Source organism: Protopterus annectens, chromosome 13.part0 (assembly GCF_019279795.1).
Source record: "Protopterus annectens isolate FY-2018-M chromosome 13.part0, PAN1.0, whole genome shotgun sequence".
NCBI lineage: Eukaryota > Metazoa > Chordata > Ceratodontiformes > Protopteridae > Protopterus > Protopterus annectens.
The window spans coordinates 770819379-770843715 of record NC_056747.1 but is presented as its reverse complement, the minus strand read 5'-3'; the positions used below and the strand labels follow the sequence as shown (position 1 = coordinate 770843715).

General features: G+C 43.8%; 1 protein-coding gene across 1 annotated transcript in view; it reads right to left on the bottom strand.

Moving 5' to 3' along the window:
* The window catches only part of CPD (carboxypeptidase D), a gene marked incomplete in the record, with an annotated part of 1229184 nt that overhangs the window by 685663 nt on the left and 519184 nt on the right, over positions 1–24337 (bottom strand).

Here is a 24337-nt window from a genome sequence, read left to right as displayed (position 1 = left end):
TAACTATGGCTTGAACAATTATTACACCTACCAAAAAAATAAATAAGCTGCAGAATTAGCATTTGGCTGTCACATTACCTGGCATTGTTTGACAACCAAAGCAGAAGCAGCAATTATTAAATGTCTTATTATGAACTTGGCAGAATGGGCTCATTAATGGCTTTGTAACAACTCAGAGGCTAATGTCCATCAGAGCCAATGCTTTAGATGGGCTGCGTCAGTTTCATTAGTATTTATGTATCTACTGACATTTGTTAACCGGGTTAGTCCAGCTGGGTTAGAAACCCATTTTCAGTGGAGACCCGAGGAGAAAAGCTCCAGTTAGAGAATACATCATAAATCTAGTTACATTCAGTGTACGTTTTACAGAGAAAAACGATTTACAGTTGGTTACATTCATTTAACATTTTGCAGAAAAAAAAAGATTCCATTTAGTCTACAGTATGAGAAAGTTGTGAAGTAATGGTAAAACAAAGTCCAGGTACATCTAGAAATCTGCTAGCCATATGTAAAGATAAAGCCAAAAGAGAAATCTGCTAGTCATATCTAAAGATAAAGCCAAGAGGGGTAAGATATATACCTAATAGGAAGAGTAGAGAAGGGATTAAGAGTAGGATAAGTATATGCTAGCACTATAGCTACTATATGCTATAGTAAAGGTCATTTACAATGTTTGAGGCCTAAAGGTATCAATATTATCCTCTAAACACACACATTTAGCAATAAGGCATGGAAATTTTGCATATATTTATTGCTGGCTATTATCACTATTAATAAAATGAGTTATGTTTAATATGCAGTTGGTAGTCACGTTACTTCACACTGCTGTATTTTCTTCCCTATACTTTCAATGCAAAAGTTTTTTTCCATCTAGGCAGTTAAGACAAACACTTTGAAAACTTTTTTTTCAGTACATCTCAATATATAGTTCAAGCAACAAAAAAATTTACATTATTAAGAGCTCCAGACCATGCAGGTTGCACTTTGTGAATAGGGTACATGTGTTACGAGCTACTTGCTTCCCATTGTATAATATGAGGAGGGGGCATTAGTGTGACAAAAGGAGATACCGCCAGCTCACCAGCTATCTAGAATTTTGTAAATAATTATGTCATTGTGAATACCAACATGATTCATATAAGATGCTTGTGTTACAAACATATTAGAACAGTTTATCATGTGTATATTTAACTTGTTTGTACAGATATGTGTTGAAAAAGGTTTTTGCAAACTGCTTGAAATGTATCCACAGTGTCTTACTGGAATAGAACCAAAAATGTACATGCACTATTGTAACTGTTTAAATGTATATGTTTTAACAATGGAAACTGGAACACAGAAGGTTAACTTCAGTCCAGCAAAACTTCAGAAAAACAGCTGAAATTGAATTACTTTATGGTTACAGAATAAAAGATTATATCTTTCAGTTTCAATGCAGCAAGGAGACGCAATGTCTAAAACTAGGGAGCTTTCTGTATCGTCTCCAAGGTGAAATAATTACTAGTCTTGAAATGTGAAGGATGTAATTGTTTTATGACTTCCAGCATCTGCCAAAGTCTGAGGTCTATGTATTTTCAAAGGCAGACGCAAAATACTGCTAGCTTCCAGCAGTGTGTGTGTGTGTGTGTGTGTGTGTGTGTGTGTGTGGGGGGGGTTCACCTGGGATAGAGTCAGATGACAAGAAATGTCATTCTGCAAGCTATCTCAGCAGTAATATTTGAGATATTTATTTAAGAAGTCTCCAAGTGAGAGAGAGAGCATTCTGTATTCTGTCTTGGACCTGACAACAACTAGAAGATCCATTCACCACATCTGCCTTTCTCAAGTTAACTAGGGTATAGTAATTCTCTGAGATACAGTCAGGAATATAGCAAAGCTTAGTTTAGATATTTTTTCTTTATTTATTTAAGACTGTCCTGCAATGTTGTTTTAAATATTTCTTGTGGTTTTGAACTCTGATGTCACTGTGAATATATATTTAGTATTGTCTTGTTCTTTTATTATTAAATATATTTAAACATTTCATTGTGGCTGATCTTTGTAAAACATTTTTAAGTTTTGGGAGTACTTGCATATTTATTTAGTGACACTGTGAGCCACTCCTAATACCCTTGCTCTTGGTCAAATTACCATTTGTATTAATATTAATACTACACAGTAAGATTGAGCATCCTTGTTAAGGGCCTTAAAGTAGCTGATAAGAGTTTGCTGGTAGCAGTGATAACTGCCTTATAGTCTGGGCAAAAGGGGGCATAGCTAGCAAACCTGTGCAGCCTTTCCCAGGTGTGTTTGTGCATGTCAAACCTCAAAGAGTGTGAGTGTGAGTGTGTGTCAGCTACTTAAGCAAGGTCATTAAGCACTACTTGGACAGAGAGGGTGCTGGTGGTCTTGGTCTGGCCACTCAGCTGAGATCTCAGCTCTATAGTTGTGCCAGTGGGGAGTCTTACTGGGTATTTGGAGAAAGAGGGGGAACCAGCTCTGGACTGACTGTGGTCTCTGTACTCCTAAGGGAAACTGCACTTGATGCAGAGAGCTGCACCTGGAAATACTGTGTGTGTACCTTGCCATCCTCTCAGTGTGTATCCCCCATTGTTGCCAGTAGTGAAGATTGAGGCTCCTTGATTACTGGTCCAGTGATGATCACAATTAGTACTAACAAGTATACTCAACATGCATGTGGAAGTTAATACGCATTACTTTTCTTTGTGAAGAGACTGAATATAAATGAAAGTTAAAAACTTACTATGATGATAGACATTTACAAAATAGGTCTAGCCTCAATAACAAGACCGATGCTGCAAATGTTAGCAGGATAAACTTTCCTAGGCTGCTTTCAACTCTATCCCATTACCTATCACTCACTATGGGTGTCTTGTCTTTCAGTTCTTCTGCAGAAGCTCTTAAGGTGTCTAAGACAATTAGCAGCAGGTGAGAAGAAAGATAACCCCAGATCAACAAAGACAAGGGTGGAGGATGGATGAAAGGTAAATTACTGAGAAGGATCTACATCCTACAGATTTACTGTTATGCCAAAGTTTCATACCTATTAAGAGGAAGTTCAAATTCCATAATAAAAGGAGAAAATCCAAAGCAAATATTTCTGAGTGGATATTGTTATAGGAGCATCCTCTAGCTTACAGTGGCCCTAAACAGTTGAATGATTTCTCCAGGCCCAGATCTTTCAGTATCTTGCAAAGTACTGAAAAAGGACCAAGTAGATGCTGCCACCGCCCCCTCAAACAGGCACAGCTGTAAAAACATAGGCACTCTTATTAATTCCTCATCTTTTAGTTGGGAAAGCATTCTATCTAGCTCATCTAACTTCCAAAGGCATCTCCTCTAGATCTTAAGAAGTCTTAATTCCCTTCTAATTGTATCTCATCATATCCATTATTGAATATAATTGCCCATTTGTACTGAATACAATGCCTCTTTTGGCATGCATTTGCCTAAACACATCATTCTACTTAAAAAAACTCAAAGGTTCTCAACTAAAAAAATTAGTGGCCTCAAAAATCTTAAGTTAAAGACAGTCCAGCAGGTCTCTCTCAGTACTTGGTCTCTTAGACTCCTTTTTGGAGATCTGTGTCTAGCCTTTTAAACCTTTAAGGCTCCAACCCTCTTTGACCTTCTATTCCTTTACAAAACAAATGGCTCCGCAAATACCTTGTTAAAGGAACTAAACATTCACCAACAAATAAATAAGACGTGTTTGGTGTGGCAGATTTGCATCCCAACGTATCCCTGACTTCTGGAGCAAACTTCCATTACATATCAAGCTGAGCAGCATCCTTGCCAACTTCAAGGTAAACCTAGGTAAATGGATGGGGAGCCTTAAATTTCCCCCCAGTCTACCATGTACTGCCTTCCAGGAGGCTGGAGGGAACTTTTGTATATGGGTTACTGGATTGCAATGGTCTGTGGACTGACTGCCAGGTATTTACCTATGAACTTATTTACTCTGATACCTCCAACAAGGTTAGACCCACTGGAATGCTCCAATCCAACAGTGGCTTCCTGGGCAGTTTTACCCTTCTTTCCCGATCCCACTAATCTTAACATTATGAAGGCAAAAATGTGGAAGGCAAGGTCATTCTCAAAGCTCCCTTTTGGACCAGGCAAATGTGTTTTCCCCTAATGCGGCCTCATCTGATAAAGCCTCAACCAGACATGCAATCTCTCACATTAACCACACGGTTTCTCCACTTTCCTTTGATTGCCAACGACACTTCTTACCTCCTAGGGTGGTCCAAATTCAAACAGCAGTCCAGAAACCCTCCACTAGAAAGGTACACAAAGGAAAGTGCATACAATTCTCTCTGTGGGCCACACAACAGCGAGTAGATTATTTTAAGACACCCATTCCTATAATTCTGCAGTTTCTTGCTAAAATTTCTGACTAAGGTTCTATTTTTTCCATTCTTATTATACATTTAGAAGCCATTTCAGAGTTTCTCCAAGGCTTTAAATAGTTGTCCCTAGAATCTCAGAAAATTTGTAAAATGTATTTATGGGGGTGCCTTCCAGCAGGGCCTCCCTTTAAGGACCCTATACTTCTGTGGAATATCAACTTTATTTTGGAAATGCTAATTTGCTTATATTTTGAACTGGTGGCCTCAGAAGAAAGTACAGTTTTGTACCTACGATAAATGTAGATGTCCGAGAGGAATGCATCTGCAGTCTTTACAAATGGGTTGTCCTGTCGTCAGGCAGCCCTTCGGTCGGCCGGATTCCAAAGTCTGGGTCTGGCCGGCTGGGTGTCGACTTCACCCGACGCCATTAAGGGCAGTTATTCGGGTATAAAGGCATCAGCCGACGCCATTTTCCTCAGTGTTTCTTGCCCTAGATGCCAGGTGCCCTCTTGGATGGCTAAATTTGGATAAATGCCAAAGTTTCCAAATAGTAGAGAGCAAACACATAAAATAAGCATGTATGTACATATATACAAACAAATACACCATAATAGATCCCCCCCAATCTAGCTGAAGATTGGCAAATACCCTAGGAGTACCTCAGAGGGGAAGGAGGGTGGGTAATCCTGACTGCAGATGCATTCCTCTCGGACATCTACATTTATGGTAGGTACAAAACTGTACTATGTCCTTCAAGGATGCATCTGCAGTCTTTACAAATGGGTAGAATACCATAGCTAAACTAAGGGAGGAGGAAATGAGAAGAGATTATTGTGTAGTTAGGATCCCTTGCAAAACAGCAGTGGCAAAACCAGCACGGGATCTAGAGTAAAGAGGTAAGTTATAATGCTTGGCAAATGTATGCACGGAGGTCAAAGTAGCAGCCTCTATAATGTCCTTGGTAGCCACTCCTCGTAAGAAAGCTGTGGTAGTGGCTGTAGCCTTGTGGTGAGGCCTGATGTTCTCTGGAGTTTTCTTTCCATGGTAGGAGTAACAAAATCTAATGCAATTTCCTATCCATTTGGAGATTGTCTGTTTAGAAATTGGTTTTCCTTCCTTTCCTGTTGCATAGCTACCAGTAGCTGGTCAGTTTTTCTATTGTTTTTTGTCCTGTCCAGGTAGTAGCGTAATTGTCTGTGCATATCCAAGGTATGTAAGAGCCTTTCTCCCCTGTTCTGTGGGTTGGGGAAGAATGTATGAAGGTGGATAGCCTGATTTAAAGAAACTCTGGATACCACCTTAGGCATAAATGTAGGATTTGTTCTCATGGAGACACTATCTTGATGGAAGATCAGGAAGGGTTGCACTGCCATTAATGCCTCTAGTTCAGAGACCCTTCTTGCTGAAGTTATTGCCAGCAGGAAAGCAGTCTTCCAGGATAAGTATTGTAATTCTGCTGTTGCTGCTGGTTCGAAAGGAGGAAGAGTCAGCTTTTCTAGCACAAAGTTCAAGTCCCATGCTGGCAATGGAGGTTTCCTGGGAGGTTTTACATTTTTAATTCCTCTCAGAAACTGTCTGAGCAGAGGATGCGAGAAGACAGGAGGATCCAAGCTGTATTCTGCTGAAATAGCTGATGCATGTATCTTGATGGAAGAATAGGACAGGCCTGTATGGAACAGCTCCGCCAAGTACTCCAGGATGTTGGCTATGTTCACCAGTGTAACATCTTGCCCCTTTGCAGCACTCCAGATGAGATATCTTTTCCATTTTGCTGCATAATTCTTTCTTGTTGAAGGTCTACGAGCCTCCAGGATTATGTCTTTAACCCTTTGGGATAAATTTGGGTTAATTGCTGTTATGTAATGTTCCAGGCAGTTAGCTGCAGAGTTTTTAGGGTTGGATGCAGGATGTTGTAGTTGTTCTGTGTTAGCAGTAATGGGATCAGGGACAGTGTCCATATTTGTCCCCGGGACATGCTCCTCAGCAGTGGATACCAATGTTGTCTTGGCCAGTCTGGGGCTATCAGAATGATCCTCGGACGTTCTTCTTTGATCTTCAGAAGCACCTTGTGCATCAAAGGGAGTGGTGGGAATGTGTATGCTGTTAGGCCTTTCCAACTGAAAGATAGGGAGTCCACCTTCCAAGCAAGTGGGTGGTAAGTCCTTGTGCAGAATTTCTTCAATTGGTGATTGAATGGGGATGCAAACAAGTCTATTTGTGGTAATCCCCATTCTCTTGTGATGGTTTTGAAGATGTCCGGATGCAGCATCCATTCGTGGGCATCTGTTGTAGTTATGCTTAATATGTCTGCTAGAATTGTTTTCCTTCCCTGGTACATAAATTGCCTGTAACTGAATGTTGTAGCTCAGAGCCACATCCCATAGGTCCAGTGCCAGCCGGCATAGAGGGTATGAGTGTGTGCCTCCCTGTTTGTTGATGTACCGCATAACTGTGGTGTTGTCTGTCCTTATCATCAACTGGCCGTCTTGGAGAAAAGGTCTGAATGCCTTGATTGCCAATTTTACTGCCATCATTTCTTTTAGATTTATGTGCAGATGCAGTTGGTCTTGAGTCCATAGGCCTTGAATGCACTTGTCCAGCATGTGTGCCCCCCAACCGAGGTCTGAAGCATCTGTCGTGATGGTTTGTCTTGGTTGACTTTTGCAGAAGGGCAATCCTGTGTTTGATTGGCAGGCCTGAGCCCACCATAGGAACTCTTGCTTCAGGCATGGGATCATTGGAATTTTGGTTTCTAGGCTGTGCTTGTGCTGGGACCACAAATTCTTTAGGTACCACTGTAGCTTTCTCATATGCAGCCTGGCATGAGGGACCAGTATTATGCAGGATGCCATGAAGCCTAGAGCTTGTAGCACTTTTCTTGCAGTTAGATGGTTCTGCTTTGTTAATGCCAAGAAGTAGAGAGGAAGTTGCTCTTTCTTTTCTGCAGTTAGAAATGCCATTTGTTTTAATGTGTCCAGTTCTGCACCCAGAAAGGTTATTCCTTGGGATGGAATCAGCCTTGACTTTTTTGTATTGACTGTATATCCCAGGGCTTGCAGCAGGTAGATGACTCTTTGTAAGTCTTCTGTTAGTTTGTTTTTGTTGTCCGCTTGTATCAGGCAGTCGTCCAGGTAGGGATAGATTTGAATCCCCTGAAGTCTGCAATGAGCGATTACTGATGCCAGGCATTTCGTGAACACTCTGGGCGCAGTAGATAAGACAAAGGGCAATGCTGAGAATTGATAATGCTCTGATCCTGCAAGAAATCTGAGGTATCTTCTGCAAGTTGGTCTTATGGGGACGTGCAGGTATGCCTCCTTGAGATCTAGAGTTACCAGCCAAGACTCCTTGCCCAGCATGGGAAGAAGCTGCTGTAGGGTCAGCATTTTGAATTTTGGAACAATGAGGAATGTGTTTAGAGCGGACAGGTCTAGAATAGGCCTCCATTTGTTTTCTTTTCTTGGTACCAGGAAGAGTCTGGAGTAAAATCCCTTTCCTTGCTCCATAGATGGTACCTTTTCCACAGCTCTCATTCTTAATAATTGAGATATTTGTTTTAGAGCTTCTGTCCTTTGAGTAGGTGGTAGGTTTGGCATTCCTCTCTTTCCTGGTAGAGTATGGAAATGGAACCTGTAACCTTGGTCTATAGTTTGCAAAATCCATTTTTCGGTTGTAATGGAGTGCCAGTTTCTTGAAAATAAGGTTAGCTTTCCGCCTAAGGGTGCTTCTAGTTGTTCCCTGGGCGTGTGCCACCGCCAAGTCACTGTGATTGAGTTGTTGTAGTGGTGGTGGCTGTATCCGCGTCTCGTTGGTTGTTACCCTGCCACTGGCGCACCCCTGTAGGCACCCCTGGATTGATTTCTGCCTCTAGAGTGCCTATTCCTGCCTCTTTGTGCCTTAGAGGAGTCTGGAAAGGACCAATTTTTGGAGGGCCAGTTCCTGCTAAACCTTGGAGGTTGAACTTGTAAAAATCTTTCACTCTTTCACTGTTTGCACAGATTTTGCTTCGGCGCCATCTTTTTTAGTACCTGCTGTGCAGGGGAACCAAATAAATTGACCTTGTCCATAGGTGCATCCAAAAGCTTAGATTTGACATGGTCTGGTAATGCCTGCTCTTTCAACCATGCATGCCTCCTGATAACTGTGCCAGTCATGGCTGATCTAAATGAAGCCTCCAGTGCATCATAGCCACATTTTAAAGAATGGTTACTAACCTGCTGTATATGTTATGTACCATTTCTTGAACATACTTTTTATCTAAAGCTTCTTCAGAGGACAGCTTTTTAGTCAACTGGTCAAGCATAAACTCTTGATATTGAATCATATGAAATTGGCAGTTCAAAGCTCTAGCTGACAAAGTAGCAGAGGTGTAAACTTTTTTACCCCATCTCTCTAAGGACCTGGATTCCCTTTCAGAGGGAGGGTTAGAAGAAGTAGCTGCTACAGCTTTAGGACCCTGGGAGATAGTCTCTGGATCTGCAAAGGAGCCTTATATAAGTGATGATGAGTGTCCGGGACCCTGTAGTACCTATCGGGCTTAGCAGGAGCCGGAGGTAAAGAATCAGGAGCAGTACAAGCATCATTAAATGCATCATCAACAACAGAAAGAACTGGAGGTATAGCTAAAGGCCTATGCTGTGGCAAATGCAGAAAGGTCCTAAGCCTTTTTCTAGAGTCTGAGAAATCTTGGCCCTGCCACTGAAATTGTTCTCTCATCGCATGCAAGGTTTCCCCAAAGGAAAATTCCTCAGGAGGAGAGGCTGAAGGAATGGACTCCTCAGCATCAGAGTCTTCATAAGGAGAATAAGAGGCCTCGGGAGGGTCTGTATGTTCTGAGTCATCAGAGGAATCATCTGTGGATACTGGCTCAGGGGGCTCTGCTCTAGGCCTCTTTTCTGGAGGAGGGAGAGGCCCTGTCTGGATGAGGCTGGACTCCACGAATTAAAGAGATGAGATCCTCAGCCAAAGAAAGCATATGGGAGCTGGTGCTGGGCCTGTGAGAGGGGGGCTTGGTAGGCACAGATTTTGATATTTTGGCTGCCCTGGCAAAGGCCTTAATAGACATAGCTGGGGAGGCCTAGCAGCTCCACGATCAGGGAATGGTGTCTGATAAATCCTGTGAAACCGCAACAGAAGGTTGGATTTCAAAGTTTCTACCAGGTTAGAAGAGGCGGTAGAAGGCATGTTATCGGCTGAAGAAAGAACAAAGCCGACTTGTAGGTTTGCTTAACCCGGTTCGCCGAAATCACGGACTTCAAGTGTCGGTCCTTTTTTTGGTTATGTCGGAGGATAGCGTCCGGGTTAAAAGGCTAGACAAGCTGCTGTGGTCTGGGCCTGCAATAAGAGTGGAAATCTTTATGAGGTATTTGTAGTCCCCAACGGGTACTTAGCTTTATAGAAGTCTTAGTAGTATTCGGTAGTAGTCTCTGGATCTGACCAACAGCTTCTGCTTGCTGATGCCTTTATACTGAAGTGAGCCAGCCAGACCCAGACTTTGAAAAGGGCTGCCTGACGACAGGACAACCCATTTGTAAAGACTGCAGATGCATCCTTGAAGGACATCTAAAGTATCTTTCCTGGAAGATCTTGTTCCTAAGTAACAGTATCAGAAAGGAGGGTTTCAGAACTACAAGCCCTGTATTGTTGACCTTTGTATTTTACCTTTCGCAAGAACAGAATTACCTTATGAATGAATCCAGCATTCTACAGTAGCTTCAGATTTTAACCTCAACCAATCAATAAAAATTCAAAATTTCAAATAAAGGAAAATATATGCTGCATTGCCTAAATGTTCACAGAGAACTGAGATTCTATTTGCACGAGAATAAAAATTATAGAAAGGACTATCTGCTTTTTCATTTCCTTCACTTCAGACTGGGATACAAGATTTCCAAAGTTACTTTGTCTAGTGGCTGTTAGTAACAAATACAACCCCAAAACTCATTCAACCAGATCCTTGGCTACATCTTTACCTTTCTTTAGAATCTTGTCAGTGCATGACATGTGTGCTGTTATGACATGGGTTTCACTACAATACTTTTGGAAGACACTACAAAGCTGGATGTGTCCTCAAGGTGTAGGTCTTTCTACACAGCTGCCATCCTCCATGGTATTAAAAGTCATGATGCCACCAAGAAGTATAAGTTGGGGACTCTGTCCTTCTCTATGAATTAGATACACTGGAGCAAAAAAGATACGAAAGTTATACACTCATCACAAACAGAGATCTTCATGACTCATGTATGTCCACTTCAACATACCCTCTACTACTCCTGCGCCTCCTGTTGATTACTGTCCCTGCTGTACTGGCCTAAAATCGACTGTACCAGAAGACTTTAGGGGGAAGAGCATTTACAGTCAGATTTTTAAAACCGATACGAATGTGTTTTCCATAATGGTAATCAGCAAACTCAATGTGGAGAATAAACAAAAGCAAAACATGTGGTTGGAATGAGTGGTGGAGCTTGAGCTTTGGCGAATGCTTGGAGATGTTAAATCAGTGCCATCTATGGTGACCAATCCTTCTTTTTGAAATGGACTGACATGGATCATGAAAATGGACTGATATGGATCATGAAAATACATTACTAAGTCAAGTATATAATTCTCATTTTATTACAAATGTGTTGAGGTCACCGAGATCCAGTACTGGCCCAATGCTCTCTATTTTCTTGGGCACCAGAAAGAACCTAGACTAACGCCCTAACCCACTGTGTTCTGGTAGGATTTCTTGGATGGCCCTTTTTGCACAAGACTAAAGACTTTTTCCTTGCCTCAGTCTTTATTTAGTTAGCCATTTTATCATAGCTATTAGCCTTCTCAGAATGAACCAAGCCCATCTTTCCTGATGGGGCAAGCTTAACTCCTTCTCTTCCTGGAAGCTGTGCACACCCTCACATAAGTGAGGGTACACAACGCCTTCCTCTGAGGGATTGCAAATTCCTGAACACACCCCAAGAAGGCACCATGTACTTGGTTTGGCAGGGACCAAAGGGCACGTTGTGACTACTACTGCATACAGCATAACTTTCCTCTAACAAGTATCCACAGTACAGCAAGATGGACCAACTCCGCCACCCTCCTCCCACCCTGAGGGGTAAAAGCCAGTATCAGCCACTCATTTCTAGCCTCTCCTGGCTGACTACTCCAATTTCTGAGTTGTTAATCAGGTTGGCATAAGAGTTTAGACCTTTACTTCACAGACACAAGGTACAGGGTTTGATTCTGACCTCTGGTTATTGACTTGGCTTGTAATAGTCTGCAGGCTGATAGGCCAATATTTAGCGGCTGGGGGTTGGCATAATGGTTAAGGTGTCTACCTCAAAGACACAAGGTACACTGTTTGATTACCACCTTTGAAAGAGACACTGACGAGGCTTAAAATGTCTCACAACACCAGCTAGCCTATATTTTACTTATGAACCTAGGGAGGGGATTGGCATAATGGTTTAACTTCTTTACCTCAGAGATAAAAGGCACAGGGTTTGATTCTAATCTCAGATTATTAACTAGGCTTAAAAAGTACAGTTTTGTACCTACCATAAATGTAGATGTTCGAGTGTTCACACTGCTGCAGTCATTACACTTAGGTTATCCTGCCATCAGGCGGTCCCACAGTCGGCCAGAGTTCCAAAGTCTTGGTCCGGCGTCGGTTGCTGTCGCTTCTTCCCTGAAGTCAGTGCACCAGAGGTATACAAGATGCATCCAACGCCATTTTCTTCAGTTTTTCTTGCCCCAGATGTCAGGTGCCCCCAAGTAGGTAGGCAATACATATTGCTAATAAAAAAAATATACATATAAAATAAAAACAATACCTTTAGTTACAAGCAAATACACCACAAAGGTTGTATAGGATAGATAAGTCCAGCTAGTTCAGAGGGGATGGAGGGAGAGTAACCTGGACTGCAGCAGTGTGAACACTCTAACATCTACATTTATGGTAGGTACAAAACTGTACTATGGTCATCGTGTTAGACTGCTGCAGTCATTACACTTGGGTAGAATCCCAAAGCTAAGGTTGGGTGGCTGGTCTATAAAGAGTTAGGATTGGCTATGAGGCCCTGCAGAACTGCACTGGCAAATCCTGCTCTGGATTTAGAGTAAAGAGGCAGGTGGTAATACTTGGTAAAGGTGTGCACTGAACTCCAAGTTGCAGCCTCCAAAATTTCCTTGGTAGATACTCCTCTGAGAAAGGCTGTTGAAGTGGCTGTTGCCCTGGTGGAATGTGGCCTAATGTTATTTGGGACTGATTTTCCATGCTGTGTGTAGCAGTAACGAATACAGTGTCCTTTCCATTTGGATATAGTCTGCTTTGAGATAGCCTTGCCCTGTGATCCTGCAGCATATGCTACAAACAGTTGCTCAGTTTTCCTGAAAGTTTTTGTATTGTCCAAGTAGAAGCATAGCTGCCTGTGTATGTCCAAAGAATGCAGAAGTTTCTCCCCTTTATTTTGGGAGTTTGGATAAAAAGTAGGCAAATGGATGGTTTGGTTAAGAGCCACACTAGATACCACCTTTGGCATAAAGGTAGGGTTTGTCCTTAAAGATACCCTATCCTGATGAAAAATTAAAAAAGGTTCCACAGCCATTAATGCCTGTAGCTCTGAGACTCTTCGTGCTTAAGTTACTGGCAGGAACAGAGCTGTTTTCCATGATAAAAAATTTAGATTGGCTGTATTGGTTGGCACAAAAGGTGGCAGGGTCAGTTTTTCCAAAACGAAATTGAGGTCCCAAGTTGGTGTTGGTGCTCTCCGGGGCGGACTTATGTTTTTAGCCCCTCTGAGGTACTGCTTTAGCAAGAGATGAGAGAATAAAGGAGGATCCGTGTTGTAATGTGCAGAAATGGCAGAGGCGTGAATCTTAACTGATGAAAAGGATAGGCCACTGTCCAGCATCTCAGTTACGTATTGCAAAATCTGAGGAATGTTTGGAACAAGAGGGTCAAGGCTGTGAAGCCTGGTTCCAGGCGCAGAATCTCTTCCATTTTTCTGAGTAAGCTTTCCTGGTGCTAGGGCTTCTGGCCTCCAAAATGACATCCATAACAGCTTTAGAGAGAGGTGTTACCTGTTTGACTAAAGTTATCTGCCATGCAGCCAGGTTTAGACTTTTGAGCTGACCGTGCAGGATCTGATTGTTTTGTTGAGTCAGAAGGTGTGGAATTTGGGGCAAAATCCATGGTGGGCCCTGAGCCAAGTTCCTTAAGATAGGGTACCAATGCTGGCGTGGCCAGTCTGGAGCAATCAGGATCATCTGTGGTTTTTCCTGTCTGGCTTTTAGGAGTACCTTTGAAAGGAGAGGCAGTGGTGAGAAGGCATAGACTTTTAGGGTTTTTCAGCTAAACAGAAGAGCATCCCACTTTCCATGCTTGTTTGTGATAAGTCCTTGTGCAGAATTTTTGTGGTTGGCAATTCAGAGGGGAGGCAAAAAGATCTATGTCTGGGCATCCCCATTTTTGTGTTATCATGCTGAAGATTTGTGGATTCAATTTCCATTCGTGGAGGGTCCATGATATTTCTGCTTAGGTCGTCTGCCAGAGTATTTTTCTTTCTTGGCAGGAATTGTGCTTGCAGGTGAACTTGGTACGTTACAGCTGTGTTCCACAAGGTCATGGCTTGCCTGCATAGGGGATAAGAATGAGTGCCCCCTTGTTTGTTTATGTACCACATTACTGTGGTGTTGTCTGTCTTTAGTAATAGTTGTCCTGGATGTAGAAGGTCCTTGAAAGCTGTTAGGGCATTTTGAACAGCCAACATCTCTTTTTGGTTGATGTGAAGATGCATCTGGTCTGTGGTCCACTTGCTCTGAATGCATGTTCCTGCCATGTGTGCTCCCCAGGCGTAATCCGAAGCATCTGTTAGAGTTTGCCTGGCTGTGGGTTGGGTAAAAGGCTGACCCTTGTTTAGGTGACATGTCTGTGCCCACCATCAAAACTCCTGTTGTAGGCAGGGAATTATTGGAATTACTGCTTCTAGACTGTGAGAATGTGGAGTCCAAACACTTTTTAGGTACCATTGTAATTTCCTCATATGCAGTCTGGCATATGGTATTAGTAGTATGCAGGATGCCATGTATCCCAGGGCCTGCAGAACTTTTCTTGCAGGGAGATGGGACATTTTTGCCAGTAGTGGAAAATATTGAGTTAGTTGCGCTTGTCTGGCGTGAGGTAAGCCATCTGGGCCATTGTATTTAAGCTGGCACCCAGGAATGTAATCTGTTGTCAGGGCACTAGTTTTGACTTCTTTTCGTTTACTGTGTACCCTAGAGAAATTAGCAACTTTTTCACAAACGCCAGATGCTGTAGAAGAATGTCCTTTGTCTCTGCTTAAATGAGGCAGTCGTCCAGGTATGGATATATTTGAATTCCTTTTTGTCTGCAAAATGCAATTACTGGTGCCAGGCACTTTGTGAAGACCCTGGGCGCAGTAGATAAGCCAAAGGGCAGTGCAGAGAATTGGTAGTGCATTGTACCAGCTTTGAATCGGAGGTATCTTCTGCAATTTTGTCTGATAGGGACATGCAGTTATGCCTCTGAGGTCCAGAGTAACAAGCCAAGCCTTCTTGCCCAGCATGGGTAGAAGCTGCTGTAATGTCAACATTTTGAATTTCGGAATATCCAGTTAAGTATTCAGAATTGAAAGGTCCAGTATAGGCCTCTAGGCTTTGTCCTTTCTGGGGACCAGGAAGAGTCTTGAGTAAAATCCTTGTCCTTGTTCCTGTTGTGGTACTTTTTGTATAGCTCATGTCCATGAGGGCTGAAATTTGTTTTTGTGCTTCTGTCCATTGATTTTGTGGCAGGTCTGGCATTCCTTTTAGCTTTGGTAAAGTATGGAAGTAGAATCTGTAACCTTGAGATACAATATTCAGGACCCATTTGTCTTGGGTGACTATTTGCCAGTTTTGAGAAAAAAGTGCTACTTTTCCCCCTAAGGGGGCTTCCAGAAGGGACGTGCTTGGCGTACGCAAAGGAAAGTCATTGTGACTGTTTCCTGTAAGGTTGAGACTTGTCCTTACCTTCTTTTGGGGTTGAGGTGCCCCACTGTCGTCTGTTTGAGCCTTGGGGTTGAGATCTGCCTCTTGGGCGTCTGTATCTGCCTCTCTGTGGCCTGTCTGACACTGGAAAGGACCAATTTTTTGTTGGCCAATCTATGCTAAACCGAGGTGGCTGTACCTGTAAGAAATCTTTGACTGTTTGCATAGATTTAGCTTTAACACCTCTTCTGCCTTAACACCAAACAAGGTATCATGTTGTAAAGGAGCATCCAATGACTTTGCCTTAACATGTTCAGGTAAACTCTGTTCTTTTAACCAAGCATGTCTTCGAATAACAGAACCTGTTACTGCGGCTCTACAAGAGGCCTCTAAAGAATCAAAACCACATTGCAGAGTATGTTTTCCCACCTGTTCAACTGCATGCAATAAATCCTGCATTTCTTTACAATCAGGAGCTTCTAAGCTAGCAAGTATTTTTTGTTTTAACTGAGCCATTAAATATTGTTGGTACTTAAGCATGTGAAACTGGCAATTTAAAGCTCTTACTGCTAATGTTGCAGACGTGTATACTTTCTTCCCCCATCTATCCAAAGCTCTGGAATCTCTGTCAGAGGGTACTGGATTTTTTGCAATGGAAACCTTAACCCCTTTTGGACCCTGGGAAATAGTTTCTGGATCAGCAGAAGGGTTTTTGTAAAGAAAAGTACAGTTTTGTACCTACCATAAATGTAGATGTTCGAAGATCCACATTGCTGCAGTCATAACTTATGGGTAGTCCATGTGCTGCGTCGGTTTGAATACCAAAGTATTAGGCTGGCGTCGGTCATAGGCGCTCAGATCTGTCAGCGCCAAGAGGTATTAAAGCGCATGACCGACATCATTTCCTCAGTCTTTTCTTGCCCCAGATGTCAGAAGGCCCTAAAAATAAAGGCCACAGCCAAAAATAAAATAACTCCCTAAAACCCTGCACAAAAAACAGCTACAACCCAAATCATACCACCACTCCAAACTCCAGAGGGGAAGGTGGGAGGGAAAATTGGACTGCAGCAATGTGGATCCTCGAACATCTACATTTATGGTAGGTACAAAACTGTACTATGTTCTTCATCTCACATTGCTGCAGTCATAACTTATGGGTAGAATCCCAAAGCAGAGGTAAAGGGAGGCTGGCAAAATCATAAAGCAGTGGGGGCTGCCAAAATGCCCTGTAAGATTGTAGTGCCAAATCCAGCCCTAGATTTGGAATAAAGAGGAAGATGGTAATGTTTAGAAAAAGTGTGCACTGAACTCCAAGTAGCTGCCTCTAAAATATCTTTAGTAGCTACCCCTTAAAAAGCAGTAGAAGTGGCAGTAGCCCTAGTGGAGTGAGGCCTGATTCCAGCTGGAATCTCCTTACCATGATGAGAATAACAAAAGCAATACAAAACCAATCCACTTAGAAATAGTTTGTTTTGAAACAGGTTTCCCTGAGAACCCAAAGCAAAAGAAACAAACAATTGCTGAGACTGTCTGAACCCTTTAGTCTTGCTCAAATAATAGCAACTGCCTGTGAATATCCAAAGTGTGCAAAATTTTCTCCCCTTTATTTTGGGGATCTGCATAAAAAGTAGGCAAATGAATAGATTGGTTCAAGGCCACATTTGAAACCACTTTAGGCATAAAAGTAGGGTTAATGAGTACGCAGAGATACCCTGTCCTTATGAAAATTAGGAAGGGTTCAACTGCCATTAGAGCCTGTAATTCAGAAACCCTTCTAGCAGACGAATGGCCAACAAAAAGCAGTCTTCCAAGACAAAACTTTAGCTCAGCCGTAGCTGCAGGTTCAAAAGGAGGTAAAGTAAGTTTTTCCAACACAAAATTGAGATCCCAAGCAGGAGTAGGAGCTCTACGTGGGGGTCTTATGTTCTTTGCCCCTCTAAGGAATTGCTTAAACAAAGGATGAGAGAATAAAGGTGGATCACAGTCATAGTGAGCAGAAATGGCTGCAGCATGAACTTTTATAGAGGAGAAAGACAAACCCTTGTCCAATAATTCTGTAAGATATTGAAGAGAAACACTCAAATCAGGCCTGGAAACATCAAAGCTCTTTGCTTTGCTCCAAATAAAAAAATCTCCTCCATTTATCAGCATAAACTTTCCTTGTACTAGGCCTCCTGGCCTCCAAAATAACATTCAAAACCTGTTGAGGAAGCTGCGACCCTCCAGGATCTAGAACAGAATATGCCAGGCTGTTAGATGCAGGGACTGAATCCTGACATTGAGGAAATGATTGCCCTCCTGAGTCAAAAGGTGCGGAATCAAAGGCAAAGGGTAAGGAGGGTCCCATACTAAACTCCTTAGCAGAGGATACCAGTGCTGTCAAGGCCAATCTGGAGCTATTAGAATCATGGAGGGCTTGTCCTGTCTGACCTTCAAGAGAACCTTTGGAAGAAGAGGCAGAGGCGGAAAGGCATAGACGTGAAGATTGCTCCAACTGAATGATAGAGCATCCACTTTCCAAGCTGTGGGATGAAACATCTTTGTGCAAAACTTTGGCACCTGGAAATTTAGTGGAGAAGCGAACAGATCTATGTCTGGAGTCCCCCATATCATTGTCAACTGTCGATGAGGATCCAATTTCCACTCGTGGGGATCCACTATCCGTCTGCTCAAAACATCTGCTAAGGAGTTCTGTGCTCCTGGCAGAAACCTTGCTTGAAGAGCGAGTTGCAAACTGACAGCAGTCTCCCACAAAATCATAGCTTGCCTGCAAAGAGGGTACGAATGGGTTCCCCCTTGCTTGTTGATGTACCACATGACAGTTGTGTTGTCTGTTTGAATCAACACCTGCCCTGGGAGAAGTAAATCCTTGAAAGCCATCAATGCAAACTGGACTGCTAACATTTCCTTCAAGTTGATATGTAAATGTTGAAGTCTGACAGGCCACGTGTCTTGAACCCATTTTCCATTGAGGTGTGCTCCCCAGGCCTTGTCCGAGGCATCCGTCGTTAAAATCTGACTTCTGGTCGGGTCACAGAGAGTCCCTTGTTTAGGTGACATTCCTGAGCCCACCACAAAATTCCTTTTGAATGCAAGGTATTATCTGAATGACAGTGTCCAGATCTTGGCAGTGATGTGTCCATACATTTTGAGATACCATTGTAGCTTCCTCATATGCAGTTTGGCATTGGGAAGCACCAGAATACAAGATGCCATGAACCCCAAGGCTTGAAGGACTGTCCTTGCAGTCAGCCTGGACAGTAGAGACAATTGATGGAAGTACAGTGTAAGAGTCTTTTTGTCCGGGGTCAAAAGGCCATCTGGGAAGCTGTATTCAGTCTCACACCCAGAAAGCACATTTCCTGAGAGGGTACTAGACTGGACTTTGTTTCGTTCACAGAATACCCTAGGCACCTTAACACTGTCATAACATACTGTAGATGGTGAAGAAGCTCGTGCTTGTCTTGAGCAAGAATCAGGCAATCGTCCAAATAAGGATAAATTTGTATTCCTCTTAACCTGAAGAAAGCTATCACTGGAGCCAGAACTTTTGTGAATACTCAGTGGGCAGTAGCTAAGCCAAAGGGCAATGCAGAGAACTGATAATGTAAAGTCCCAGCAAAACGCAGGAATCTCCTGCAACTGAGTCTGATAGGAACATGAAGATAAGCCTCTGAGATCCAGAGTTACCATCCAGTGATCTTTGCCCAACAGAGGCAGAAGTTGTTGCAACGTCAACATTTTGAATTTTGGAATGTCCAGATATGTGTTGAGGACAGATAGATCCAAGATTGGCCTCCAAGTGTTTCCTTTCTTTGGTACAAGAAATAGAGTAAAATCCGAGGCCCACTTCTGACAGAGGGACCTGCTGTATAGCCCCTTTTGAAGAAGCAAAGAAATCTGTTTGTGAGCCTCTGCCCTTTGCTGCGGAGGAACGCCTGGCATGCCTTTGAAAGGAGGCAATGTGTGGAAATAAAACTTGTAGCCTCGGTCTATAATGTCCAACACCCATTTGTCCTGGGTGACTAGAAACCAATTTTGCTTGAAGAGTGCCAACTTTCCTCCCAAAGGAGCTGCCAGACAGGAAGGATCTGGCAGCTGGAAATGCAGGTCATTAGGCCTGTTTACGAAAGGACTGGCCCCTGCCCTCACCTGTAGATTGTGCTGGTGAACTCCACGGTCTGGGCCTGAAAGAACTCTGAGCTCTGCCCCTACCACGTCTAGATCTACCCCTAGACTGTGAATGAGAAGAAGGGTAAGTCCAACCCTTAGCAGGCCAGTTCCTGCTAAACTTAGGGGGCTGCACCTGCAAAAAATCTTTAACAGTCTGCATAGACTTAGCCTTGTCTTCCATTTTTTTCAAGACAGACTCCACAGGAGAACCAAACAAAACTTCAGACTGCAAAGGAGCATCCAAAATCCTAGCTTTAACATGCTCAGACAAATTCTGATCCTTAAGCCAGGCGTGCCTGCGAAGAACTGAACCAGTGGCAGCCACCTTGGAAGAAGCCTGCAAAGCATCAAAACCACACTGCAAAGCATGCTTACCCACCTGATCAGAGGCATGTACCAAATCCTGTAATTCCTTACACTCTATGCCCTCTGCTAAAGCATCCATTTTAGATTTCAACTGAGTAAGAAGAAAATTCTGGTATTTCAACATATGAAACTGGCAATTCAAAGCCCTCATTGCTAAAGTGGAAGAGGTATATACTTTCTTACCCCACCTTTCCAAAGCTCTAGCATCCTTAACCAAAGGAACTGGATTCTTTACAACAGAAGCCCTGACACCCTTAGGTCCCTGGCTAATAGTTTCTGGGTCGGCCCTAGGGCTCTTATACAGATATTTATGAGCCTCAGGCACTCTGTAATACCTATCTGGCTTCACTGAGGAGGCAAAGAATCTGGATTAAGGGAAGCCTCAGAAAACGTCTTGAACAACATCCAAAACAGGAGGTATAGCCAAGGGCCTATGCTGTGGTAAAAACAAAAATTCCCTAAGCCTCTTCCTGGAATCTGAGAAATCCTGACCTTCCCATTTAAAATGCTCCCTCATGGAATGCAGGGTTTCTGAAAGAAAAATCCTCTGGAGGAGAAGCAGAAGGAGTGGAATCCTCTGCGTCTGAATCAGAATAAGGAGGAAAATCCTGAATGTCTTCAGCCGAAGACTCTGAGTAATCTGAAGCCTGCTCCAAACTTTCCATTTCTGGCTCCACCCTAGGCCTCTTATCAGGAGGGGGCATAGAACCCCTGATTAAAGTAATTAAATCTTCTGCCATTTTAAGCATGTGTTTTTTAGGCACAGAACCTGCAGAACTAGGACTGACACCTGTGGAAGGCAAACCAGGCCTGCCTTTGGAAGGCACCTTAGAGACAGAAGGAGAAGGCCTAACCACCTTAGGCAAAGAAGGGAGAACAGTAACCTGAGAGGCCCCCTCAGCCTGACCTGACTCCTGAGAAACCACATCTTGCAAAACCAACGTCTCCCCCTGAGACTCAGTTGAAACTGCGGCCGGATCAACCGAATCCACAGTGGTGTCTAAAGAACCGGCGTCCGGAACGGACGAGTCATCCTGTTTGGACTTTAAAGATTTATCTTTGCTCTGCCGCAGTAGCGGCGCCGGAGGATCCGACGGCATATTGTAATTACACCGCCATCAAGACAAGCCTAGCACAATCTAACCTACGTTTAATGGTGCGCTTATTAAATCTAGCACAAAAGCGACACCCTACTACGCCGTGCTCAGGCCCCAAACAAGGAATACAAAGAGAGTGGTAATCCTATGCGGTATCTGTTTCCCACAAGAAATACAATTATTCACTTTTTCTGACATCCGGAAGTAACTGAGGCAAGAAAAACAAAAATAATCTACTTAGCCAACTTGGTATCGGTCTGAAACTCAGAATCAAAAAAAAATTTCCAGCGAACGGCACTTGCAAGCGCTGCTTCTGCTTGGACCATGCAGCAAAAAGACTGGGAAATGGCGTCATGCGGCTCCTTTGACGCTCTGACGTCAGATCTGAGCGCCCATGACAGACGTCAGCCTAATACTTCGGTATTCGGGCCGACCGAGGACAGCGGACTACCCATAAGTTATGACTGCAGCAATGTGAGATGAAGAACATCTTGTGAGAGTCAGGGGCTCTATAATACCTATCTGGCTTGGCTGGAGCAGGGGACAAAGAGTCAGGAGATACGCTGGATTCAGAGAACACATCATCCGCAATGTCTAACACAGGCGGAAAAGCCAGGGGCCTGTGCTGAGGCAATAAGAGGAAATTCCTGAGCCTTTTCTTGGATTCTGAGTATTCCTGACTTTCCCAATGGAAATGTTCCCTCATGGTATGTAAAGTTTCCCCAAAAGAGTAATCCTCAGGAGGAGAGGCTGAAGGGATAGATTCCTCAGCATCAGAGTCCTCATAGGGGGGTAAAGAGTATCCCTGGTCTGAAGAGGAATCAGAGGAAATGGAAACCTGATCAGAGGAGTCATAGTCTGTATCCTGCCTAGGCCTTTTCTCAGGAGGGGGATGGGAACCCCTGATTAGAGTAATGAGGTCTTCGGCCATTTTAAGCATTTGTTTCTTAGGCATGGAGGACTGTCCAGGAGAATGCTGTACTAGTTTCTTTGTCTTTAATGGTACCTTTATCTTGGCTGTTGTTTTAATGGTAAGTTGTGAAGGTCTGAAAACACCCTCAGAAGCCGGTGCCTGCTCAGCGGCTCTGGACCCATCTGAGGGATTAGTTTCCATAGGCCCAATACCTTGAGTTTCCAGAGGCCTAGTTGTCTCCACGTGGGAGTCGGAGGCGGCCTGTGGCTCTGAGGTAGCGGGTGTCAGGGGCTGCGAAAGCGCCTCACTGAGAACCGGTGACTGGCCTAGAAGAGGTTTCGTCATCGGTTTTGGACCTTGGATGCCTGTCTATCGTTGTCTTTGCGTTTTTTCGGAATTGCAGTCGTCGGTTGATCCGACGGCATAGTATAATTGAACCTTCGGCCAAAGTAGTGCAAAGCAAAATCAAAACGTCTTTTTATAGTGAGTTTGTTAAATCTAGCACAAAACTGACAACTAGTGACGTCGTGATCAGGGCCTAAGCATGGAATACAGTAAGAGTGGAAGTCCTTATGAGGTATTTGCTTCCCACAAGAAATACAATTATTAACTTTTTCTGACATCGGTCTGAGGCAAGAAAAAAGTTTCCCCAATGGGGTACTTAGCTTTATTGAAGATTTCGAATCTGAAATTCAACTTCGAAAATCTCAGGAGTCGGCTGACCGGCACTTGCGAACTGCTTCTGCTTCGGGCACCACGCAGCAAGAAAGACTGAAGAAAATGGCGTTGGATGCATATTATATACCCCTGGCGCACTGACGTCAGGGAAGAAGCGACAGCAACTGACGCCAGACCAATACTTTGGAACTCTGGCCGACTGCGGGACCGCCTGACGGCAGGATAACCCAAGTGTGATGACTGCAGCAGTGTAACATGATGAACATCCCTCCTCATGGCATTGAAGGCACTGCTGCTTTGACCCAAAGAAGCTGCCAGTTCTGGAGGAAGACGGCAACCTCCCCGGCGCTGAGACAGCAGGCTCCGAACCAGAAGACTGAGTCGAGCTCATCTGCGCCGAAGCCCCGAGAGGAAGGGTCCGAACTGACGCATCGGTTCGACACTCCCCCCCCGGAGCCGACGACAGAGTGTCGGCTCCGAGACTCTTCTAACGGAACCGAAGAAGTCAGGGTTGAAGGAGCCAAAGGCACTGGGACAGGCCTTGGCTCCGAAGGCTCCACAATCATCAGATCCTCCTCCTCCGGCTCCGAAGGCCCTACTCGGCTCGGAGGAGGAGTAGTCAAAGCCAGTGGGACAGTCTCAGGCTTCGAACCCAGTTGGGACGAAGCATATAGTAATTTAGCCAATGCCGGGTTCTCTAAAAGCCTCTGCACCACCCGGTCCACATCGACATCGGAAAGAGTCCTTGACGAACGGGTAAAAAAAAAACGAAGATGCCACAGATCGAAGGGTTGGAGACTTCAGAGTCTCGGAGACCGGTACCGGCTCCGAGGCATCTGTTCTGTGCACGGCTCAGAGGACTGCAGAGCCGGCGACCGCGTCCTCACAGAAGGACTAGGAGCCGATGACCTGGGCTCCGAGGACACCTTAGAGGACTATGACCCCTTCGAGGACTTGGAGGTCTGGTCAGCCTTATCCAGTGAGTCTTGAAAGTCAGGCTTCAACAAGCCTCAATCTACCACCTTCCTTCGCCATTCTAGTAAAACCCTACTGCTGAAGGAGTGGCAGATAGAGCAATCTTCTTGGAGGTGTACAGGCCCCAAATCATAAACACAATTAACGTGTCCATCAGTAATGGACATCTTCAGCCCACAATTACACTTCTTGAAGCCAGACCACTTTTTTTCCTTCTGATCCGCTACATTAACAGAAGTTGTCAGAGCCCTGATCAACTTTGATCATAACAAGTGCACAAAAACAACAGTAATCTGCACAAACCAAACAAAGATAAAGTCCCTGCACACTATCTATATACAAGGATAGCACATACACACACTAACTACTACTAGTCGTATTTCAAATGGATAGGTAGCAAAAAAGTACAGTTGTGTACACTTACCATAAATGTAGATGTTAGAGTGTATTCACTGTTGCAGTCATTACATTTGGGGTAAGCGGCTGGCAGGTTGCCCTCAGTCGGCCAGATTAACAAAGTCTTGGGTCCTGCGTCAGTTGCTCTCACTTTTTCCATGACGTCAGGTCATCAGGGGTATAAAACATGCATCTGACGCCATTCCATCAGTTTTTCTTGCCCCAGATGTCAGGTGCCCTCATAATGGGGAGCAAATAAAATTAAAAACACAAAAATATACCTCCAACCAAAAGGAAAAACACCAAAAAGGCTTTTAAGTACAGTAAAAGAAAGTAGAGGTATAGCTAGAGAAAAATAGGGTGCTGGAGGGAGGGTAACCAGGACTGCAACAGTGAATACACTCGAACATCTACATTTA